Source organism: Mus pahari, chromosome 17 (genome assembly GCF_900095145.1).
Source record: "Mus pahari chromosome 17, PAHARI_EIJ_v1.1, whole genome shotgun sequence".
NCBI classification, from domain to species: Eukaryota; Metazoa; Chordata; class Mammalia; order Rodentia; family Muridae; genus Mus; species Mus pahari.
In genome coordinates, this window is record NC_034606.1 from 42,013,871 (window position 1) to 42,023,102 (window position 9,232).

Here is a 9,232-nt window from a genome sequence, read left to right on the forward strand (position 1 = left end):
AGCCAACTGCAGATACAGATTTCTAGGCACCATGCTAAGACCTCTCCCCAGAGGAGACCCAAAGTAGCACTAATGACATCAGGGACAGAGGGTGTTGTCAGGAAGGCTGTTTTGTGCCAAGAGTCAACAAGGACATTGTATGTGCTGAAGTGCCAGTATGAGGTCTCAGAGACCCAGGAAGTTCACTGCCAAGGAGAACCAGGGCTCTCACTAAGAGGAGGGTGTGGCTGGGAACCTCCAAGTTCACGATGTCTCCTGATCTCCTAGACTGACCCCCTTACCTTCATGCACTGACCTTCATGCACTGACCTTCATGCCCATGACCTCCGAGGATTCCAGTTTGAATGCCTCCGAGTCCCATCTTCAGGGAGATGGGTGGCCCCTGGGTGCCATCTAGTGGCAATGAAGAGACATGCTGCCTTTCCTCACCCTCTGAACCTCAGAACCACAGAACTAATGGACAACCTGAGCCGAGGAAACTAAAGCCTGGTTGAAGCACTCTGCCCAGTTGGCTGCCCAGTGGAGGGCAGCCCTGAGTGACTGAGGGGCCCTTAAAGGGGTGAGGCTTACCTGGAGTCTGAGCTGGAAGGCTGTGTGGGCTCTGTGAGTAGATAGGGGTCAGAGAGAAGGCAGGCCCAAAGGATTTGGTCTGGAGAGCCAACACCCGAGGACCAGGTGGGAGCTGGATTACCAGAGTGAAGGCTGAGGTGATGGTCAAGGCTTCTCCATAGATCAACCCATAGCCAGAATACTCCCATTATTCCAAGGGACAGACATGGCTAGAGAAATCCCATCAGTCTTAGAGACAACCAAGGCGAGAGAAAGCTCATGGTTGTGAAGGTCTTGCTCTCACGGAGCTCCATATATTATTCGTTCGCTTTGCAAATGAGCTTGTTCTCCGTGGCTGCCCTTAAAGTGTGTAGAAGCAGACCCCACAGTCCAACGATGTGGACAAACAGAAGATGCTGTAAGAGATGAACAGGATACAGAAGCACCTGACACCTGCAGGAGGTATATCCCATGATGCTCTTGTGGGTGTTGGGAACTGTGGGCAGAACCAAACTCCATACACAATATGGGTTTCTTTCTACACCACACAAACCTGTGATAAAAATTTAATGTATAAATTAGGCACAGTAAAAAAAATAGTAACCGACAGCATAAAAAGATGAAATGTTGCAATATACTGTCATAAGTTACTGCCCTCATGACAAGCTTATTTCATAGCCAGGATGGCTACTGAGTGTCTAAAGGGCAGGTAGCCTGTGTTGTGTGGAAATGGTACAAAAAGGGTGTGGTCAAGACAGTGTGGCAGTGAGAAATTTTTATTCTATTATTAAAATTGGCTGAACAATTTAAAACTTAGGAACTGACTGGGCACAGTAGGCCAGGCTTTTGATCCTAGTACTCAGGATGCAGAGGCAGGTCACTCTTCATAATGAGTTCCAGGCCAGCCTGGACTACATTAGTGAGGTCTTGTATCAAAGAAACTAACCAACCCACCAAAAACTCTAAATCCCTTAGAAACTATTATTTCTGGAGTTTTTCATTTAGTATGTTCAGAACAGAGTTGGTTATGAGCAACTGAGAAACAGAAAACTAGATCAAGACGAAGAGGGAGCTCTGGGGCTGGAAGGACAGCTCAGCGGTTAAGAGAGCTTGTTGCTCTTCCAGAGGATTTAAGTTCAGTTCCACCCAGGTCCTTACCTAGGTTGGGGACCCCCTGACTGGCCAATAGTGTGGAGCTCCAGGGTTGAAACACCTCTGCAGATGGGACTTTGAACATGAGCACCCCCAGGATCTGTGTGACCACACTTTGTCCCTGGTGTATGACAGCACCAGAAAGGGCACTGAACCCAGGCTATTCTTTTGAAGACAGGGTGGGGACCAGGTCCAGGGGGACTCACAACTGCCTGTAGCTCCAGCTCCGGATGATCTTCCTCCCTCTTCTGGCCTCTGCAGGCAACTGCACATAAACCTATATATACAAACATAATTTAAAATATATATTATATACAGAATATATATATATATATATATATATATATATATATATATATATATATATATATATATATATATATATATATTCCACAAAGAAGGGGCTGCCCTTAAAGTCATGGGCTCTGAAACCAGACAGATCTGGTTGATGGTGTTCCTTGTGGAATCCCCATGTGCTGGAGCTGGTTGCTGTGGAGAGTGCCCTGTCTTCAAACGACTAGCCTGGGTTCAGTGCCCTCTCTGGTGCTGTCATACACCAGGGACGAAGTGTGGTCACACAGAGCCTGGGGGTGCTGAAGTCCCATCTGCAGAGGTGTTTCAACCCTGGAGCACCACACTATTGGCCAGACAGGGGCTCCCCAACATCCTCTCTCCTAGTACTCACCTCTCTACTGGGCAGAGGGCTTGGTGACGGTCCCTCCCAAGGCCATCAGGACAGTAAGGACATGTCACTGTGACTTCTGAGGCCAGGTTATAATGATTCTGTGGCTTCCCTGTGGCTTCTCAGATTTCATGGGTGAATCTCGGGTGGCACTGCAAGGGCTCTTCGGGTGCCCTGTGTGGAAGGTTTTTTGAGGAGAAGCCTGCTGGCCTTGGGAGGAACCATATAGGAGTAGAGCTTCATGTCCCAGGCTAGCTCAGGGGCTGAAGCCTGACTCTGCGGGAGAGACCAGAGCCAGTTGTTTTTTCCTGCACATTCCCAGTCCCCAGAACTACGAGTGTCCCTGCAAGCTGCAGTAAGATGCTGAACTTAGATGTCGGATTTTGTCAGGAGGTACATGGGTGGATGGGTGCCCAGAGCTAATTGCCAGGCTATCTCCACTGGCACTGAGCTGAGTCCTTGATCATCACAGAGACCTTCTGAGTAGTCCATCGCCTGTACCCATTCCACGGATGCAGAAATGGAAACAGGTTGCCTGAAGACACTCTGATATCTTGCAGCTCTGGACCCGCCACTGGCCATATATGGCTGTCACCTCCTGCCTGGATGACCCTGGTTGACATCTGGGCCAGGACCCCTAATTCTGGCTGAGGCTGATGATGCTGGCATAACATCAGTGTGGGCAGCAGAGCTGGCAGTAATGTTGTTCATCATAGCCCATGGGAGTGCTGTGCTGTGCTCTGTCTAGGGAATGGCTTCTCTGTGCAGTTCCTCCCCATGCAGCTTAGTCACTGTGGCTGGGAGCAAGCTGGGGCACCAGGATTCCAGGTGACCACCATCGCTGCACTTCCTGTAAGCCCACAGACGTCATATACCCCAGGGTGATGAGGTCGTGGACCTCACGGTGCTGCTTGCTCACAGGAAAGGACTCAGGGGCTCCATTGTCTGTGTCAAAGACAAAGGCAGGGCAAAGATGGAGCCTTGGGGGAAAAACCCCTCAAGCTGTTCTTGCCTCTCCAGAGGCTTCTGGGTCCTCAGAGCACCCTGAGGTCAAGGGTTAATGGAAAGAAACTGAGCTTCTCAGAGCTGAATGAGCTACGAGGGGGTTGACCACAGGCAGCCTTTGCCTGGGTCCTGGCTCCATCTCCTAGTCTCCGTTGTCTCAGGCAATTTCCTTACCCGTTCTATGCCTCTGAGGGACAATGGGACTGCTTCCCAAGTGTTCCTGGGTTCCAGACTCTGGAGCCTGGGTGGTTGGTGCCTCCCCGGTGGCTTCATGTGACCCCTCAATCCCCTCAATGAGCACATGAATCCATTAAGACCGAGGAGTTGACATCACCCTGTATACAGGACATGGGGCTGCGGGCAATGAGAGAAGTCAGGAGGGACCCCCAGGTTTCTGGGGTGGGAACACACACAAGGGCTCAGCTCAGCATGAGAGCCTCACCCTCTGGGCTGGCAGTGTGCAGTTCCGTGGGTCTTTGTAAACCCAGGGTTGAACTCTGATGCCCTAGTATACTCCAGCCTGCCCTGCCCCCAACCAGTTACTCTATTCCCCCTGCTTCTTAGCCACATATGCTGACCCTCATTGGCCTTGGTACATTGTCCCTTGGGTCCTTTTTTTTCAAAGCAATGTAAGCTGTTTCCGCTCAGCAACTGAAAATGGTGTGTAGCAGATGTCAGCGAGACTTCTGAGGACCCTGGTCACCCTCCTTAGGCCTAGAGCCCTGAGTTACTGGGCAGCCTTGGTGCCTGAGGGTGGGGTAGGGGTGCAAAGGAGGCTGAGGGTGAGGGTTTGGGCATTCTTCAGAATGGCAGGGGCAGCAGGTCTAGAGGGCGATGCCTCCAGACACCAGTGTCACATGTGGAGTAGTGGGTGGAGAGGCCTGGTGATTACATGGTATATACCCTGGGGGAGCGGGGAGTGGAACACAGTCCTATGTCACGTAGGTGACCCCCTTCCAGCCCTTGGCCATGAAGAATGACTCAGCTTGGCCATGGGACCATTGTCCCTTCACCTGTTATTCTGGTAAGGTTGCCTCTCAAGATGCCATGGCTGCCAGCCCCAGGAGTCTGTGCCAGGATGAGGCTGGCCAGCGCCCAGGGCGGTGCACCCTTGCACGTCTCTTAGTGGCCTCAGCTGGCCCTGTGTTCTCACTGGGGCACATCCTACCTTGGCACTGGCTAGTTTTTTGTTTTTTTGTTTTGTTTTGTTTTGTTTTTTAATAGTTCTTCTGGGTCATTACCTGGCCAGGCTGAGCAGTCCAGCCATGCATCTGACCTCAAGCCACTTGGCACTCCCCAAGAACTGGATTTCACTGTATAGTGGCCACAGTCCCATAGGCCCTGTCTTACTCAGGGTTTCTATTCCTAGACAAAACATCATGACCAAGAAGCAAGTTGGGAAGGAAAGGGTTTATTTAGCTTACATTTCCACATTGCTGTTCATCCCATCAGGAAGTCGGGACTGGAACTCAAGCAGGTCAGAAAGCAGGAGCTGATGCAGAGGCCATGGAGGGATGTTACTTACTGGCTTGCTTCCACTGGCTTGCTCAGTCCACTCTCTTATAGAACCAAGACTACCAGCCCAGAGATGGCACCACCCACAAGGGGCCCTCCCCCCTTGATCACTAATTAAGAAAATGCCTTGCAGCTGGATCTCATGGAGGCATTTCCCCAACTAAAGCTCCTTTCTCTGTGATAACTCCAGCCTGTGTCAAGTTGACACAAAACTAGCCAGGATGGCCCCCAGGTCCATTCCATGCTGAATCCATTCTGAACCTCTCTCTCCATTGTCCACCATTATGGAGTCCCAGGAGAGTTGTGAGATTGGAGAAGGAGGGAAGCCAGAAACCAACACAGGGAGTTGGGAGTTCAGAGGCCAACAGGCCTGCTTGTGGGGGCGGGGCAATTCAGAGAGACAGATGAGAGAAAGAGACAGAAAGTCAGTAACAGAACCTAAAAACCCCATACATCAGAGCTAGGGAACCCCCAAAGCCATCTTGAACTCCGCTGTGCAGACTCTGGAGTCACAGCTCCCTGACTCGGGGCTGCGGAGAGCAGTGGGCGAGGCTCTTTTGTATCATTTCTTCCGGAGTGAACCCAGTCTGAGTCTATCCATTGTCCCCTTGCTGCCCCGGCCAGCAGTTTCCTCTCATTCCTGTCCCCTTGGACCCTGACAAGTGGAGGAGACCTGGATGTGCCACACTTGCTTTGCAAGGTCTGGGAACCTGCTGGATATGCTCACCAGACTGTCTCTTTCTTTCCCCCACCTTGGCGAGCCCCTGCACTTGGCTCCAGAGGAAGGCAGAGTGGGAGAAGCCAGCTCCTGCCACCACTGTGACCAGCAGGCTGCCTGAACTGTTTTCTGGTGGCAGTGGCAAGAATGAGCACAATCCAGGCGTGTTCTAGGCCTGCGAGCAGCATTAGCCTCAGAGAACTTTAGATTAATTATGAAATTATTATTACACTTCGGGAGGGGCGGCAGAGGCATGGAAGGGTGGAATAGCTTGCCCCAATTCACACAGCTCAGGAGAGTCCTATAGGTTCAGCTGCCTCCTTAGACGTTCCTTAGTCAGGTGAGAGGTGAGTGACCCGGGACCTGGCTACCCCAGGAAGACTAGATGTCACCTCAGATTCGCAATACTGGCTGGACTGCAAACACTTAGCATAGGATTTAAGTGTCTGGCCTCAGCTGTCAGACTAGTAAGCTCTGGGCTTAGAATACCCATGAGTCGCTCTTTCCGCCATCTTGGCGCCTGTGGAGGCCTGCTGGGAACAGGACTTCTAACAGCAAGCATGTCTGGAAGGCTGTGGTGCAAGGCCATTTTTGCTGGCTACAAGCGAGGTCTCTGGAACAAGAGAGAGCACACAGCTCTTCTTAAAACTGAAGGCGTGGATGCTCGAGATGAGACAGAGTTCTACTTAGGCAAGAGATGTGCTTATGTGTATAAAGCAAAAAACAATACAGTGACTCCTGGAGGCAAACCAAACAAAACCAGAGTGACCTGGGGAAAAGTAACTCGGGCCACGGAGACAGTGGGATGGTTCGTGCCAAATTCCGAAGCAACATTCCTGCAAAGGCCATTGGTCACAGAATCCGTGTGATGCTGTACCCATCCCGGATTTAAACTAATGGAGAGTAAATAAATAAAAGTAGATTTGTGCTCTTGTAAAAAAAAAAGAATACCCATGAGTCTGTTCCCTGCTATACCACAGGGAGCTTAGAGTGGAGGGGCAGGCTGTGCAATCATACAGGCATATGTATACACAGGCACACACAGTACATATACACATATGCTCACACACGCAGCCTTCCCTTTGGAACTATACCAGGACACTGCCCACCACTGACTGCAAACTGAAGTTGTGGGTACAGATCTCAACTCTTTTTTTTTCCTCAGGTGGGTGGCCTTTAACTGAGGTGGCAGGTGCTTTAACTGTACCCGTGTCACCATTATCTGTGAGCCAGGAATGGCAGTTGTACCAGTATGTGGGAACTAAAAGCAGGTATAGGGAAGGAGGGGGAGGGAGGATAGCCCATGTCTGGCCAGAGTTCCTCCTGTGCTCTGGGCAGGCGGATGTGGGAGGGCTGCCCGACGCTTTCCACTTGGCCCTGGGTAGGCATCTAAGCCACTGACCCCACTCGATGGGGGGTGGAAACCAGGGGCCCCAGGACGACACCCTGTAGCCCCAGGGTTATGGGAGAGAGGGCTGAGGGAGAGAGGTTCCCACACAAGCGAGAGAGTCTGCGCAGTGGGCCTTGATGAGCAGAGACAGTCTATGATTTTAGAGCTTCATTGTAGAAAGGCAGGGGGAAAGGAGAGAAGGTAGAAAGAGAGAGAGAGAGAGACCAGCCATGGCCAAGAGGAGACAAAGGGGAAAGGAGAGAGAGAAGAAAGGCTAGAGAGGAAGAGGAAGAGAGAGGAAGAGAGAGGAGAGAGGAGAGGAGAGTAAGGGGAGTAAGCAAGAGATCAAGAGAGGAGATCGAGGTGGGGCCAAGCAGCCCCTCTTATGGTATGCTGCTATCTTTACTGTTGCTAGGTAACTGGGGAGGAGTTTAGCCCGAAGGTCAGAAGCTTGGGACATTGCCTACGTGACTGCTAGCCATGCTTCTCCTGTAGAGGCTGTGGGGGTGGGGGGAGATAACTTAGGCAGGGGCCAGAGTTCCAGGAGCACGAGGGAACGTCTACCGCATCATGTAGGTGAATTATCACCACTCCAGGGTTCAGACCTCAGCTCAACTGGAGACCAGACTGTCTGTGCATAGCCCAATGCCCCACACCAGTAGGGTTCTCCAGAGACTCCAAACCAAAAGGATACAGAGTAAGTGGTTTAGAGTTAGGATCTGGCTGGTGGATGTGACATCTGCAGGGTTGGTAGGAGACCCAGGGGAGAGTCACACAATCATTGGGCACAGAATCCCCTTCTTACGGGGGGTGGGGTGGGCTCTCTGCCTCCTTTTTAAGTCCTTCAATGTATGCTCACCATCAGGAATGAAGGTCATTTGCCTTGTGCAACATCTCTTGATTTAAATAAACTTATCAGTACCGTCAGGACTAAGTGTCTGATTCTGCAGTTGGGCACTGTGGTGGTTTGAATATGTTTGCCCCAGGGAGTAGCACTATTAGGGGGTGTGGCCTTGGTGGAGTGGATGTGGCCTTGGTGGAGGAAGTGTATCACTGTGGGGAGTTGTGCAATGAGACCCTCTTCCTAACCACGTGGGAGCCAGTCTTCTCCCAGTAGCCTTCAGATGATGATATAGAACTCTCAGCTCCTCCTGCACCATGCCTGCCTGGATGCTGCCATGCTCCTGCCTTGATGATGATGGACTGAACCTCTGAACCCGGAAGCCTGCCCCAGTTAAATGTTGTCCTTTATAAGAGTTGCCTTGGTCATTGGTGCCTCTTTTACAGCAAACCCTAACTAAGGCATCATAAGCCTGCCCATGGTGGCACATAGAAATAGTTTGCGGTGGTGGCGAAGGTGGTCATAGAAAGAAAAAACAGGTTAGAATATAGGGGACGTTTTGAATATGATGTTCACTCCTCATGCCCGGTTCTCCATCCTCCTCACTATCACAAACACTCCCAGAAAATTTTAACTCTGCCCCCAACACACACACACCAGTCAGGCCCTCAGTTTAACCCTTTCCTGGTAGACTAACTCAACTGGATGATTCTGGGTGGAAGCTGACGCAGAACCTCTGATGAGCACTGGATGACATCCCAGTGCTCGGTGGAACCAGGGATGCCCAGCTCTCCTGGGGTTCCACCCTCTCTCACGTGGATCGGAAGCTCCTCCCCTCCCCCACCCCCNCCCCCCCGCCCCGGGCCTCAGTGCTGAAAGCTGCTAATAACCCCACTTCATAATCCACTATGTCCACGGTCCCCTGTTCTCCAGCTGTGTGTCTATTGGGAAGGGAAGACTGTGGCAGGCCGTTCAGACACACACGCCTCTCTCTGCTGGTCTGGACTCAAGCAGGAGGAGCCGCACGGTGCAACCCTGCTTGTCAAAGGGGTCAACAACACAGGGCGGGTGTTTCCAGTTCTCTGCAAAAATGCCAACTTAGGAAAAGGATTTGTATTTGTGGGCGACCTGGTCAGACAATAACGACCAGTTTGATGCGGGTCAATTGAAGGTGAAGTTTGTGAGGGGTTTTTTGTTTGTTTGTTTGTTTGTTTTAAAGACACTTCATTTCTGCTACAGGCAGTGCCTTTGCTCCTGCCTAGCCAGTCGTCCCTAGCGGTGTACTCCATAAATTCGATTTTCTTTCCCTATTAAAAACAACAGCAGCCGGGCGGTGGTGGCGCACGCCTTTAATCCCAGCACTTGGGAGGCAGAGGCAGG

At 51.4% G+C, this 9,232-nt stretch overlaps 1 pseudogene; it reads left to right on the top strand.

The window, feature by feature from the left end:
- Nucleotides 1-6,145: 6,145 nt before the first annotated feature.
- On the top strand, nucleotides 6,146-6,549 carry LOC110335255 (annotated as a pseudogene).
- Nucleotides 6,550-9,232: the final 2,683 nt, after the last annotated feature.